Consider the following 418-nt stretch of genomic DNA (forward strand, 5'->3'; position numbering starts at 1 on the left):
ACCCAGCCCCAAGCAGCTGGGGCCACGGAGCCAATTGCCCATTGACCTCTCGTTGAGCCATTTGTGTCATCCTCGTGTCATTGTTGCTGCTGTGCCCCCCTCTGCAGTGGCTTCTGAGGGCTGGAAAAAGGCAGTGACCTCCCCTTCCCAGGTTTGGGATGCTGCCTCCCACATGAGCGTGGGCTCTGTGCTGGTGCAGCCCCCTGCATGCCCCACGTGCACCCTGCCCTGGCCCACAGGCACAGCTTGGCTCCAGGGAGGAGGAGAGATGGGGCATAGCACCCCAGCTCTGCCGCAGGGGCTGGTCCCCTCCCTGGTCAGAGGAGCAAGGCTGGAGCTGAGCCAACCCCAGGGCTGGGCAGAGGTGGGAGAGGAGTCAGTCCTCACTGCCCCTGACCCTGCAGAGCCTCATCACAGC

This window comes from Buceros rhinoceros, unplaced genomic scaffold (genome assembly GCF_000710305.1).
Source record: "Buceros rhinoceros silvestris isolate BGI_N320 unplaced genomic scaffold, ASM71030v1 scaffold25600, whole genome shotgun sequence".
NCBI lineage: Eukaryota > Metazoa > Chordata > Aves > Bucerotiformes > Bucerotidae > Buceros > Buceros rhinoceros.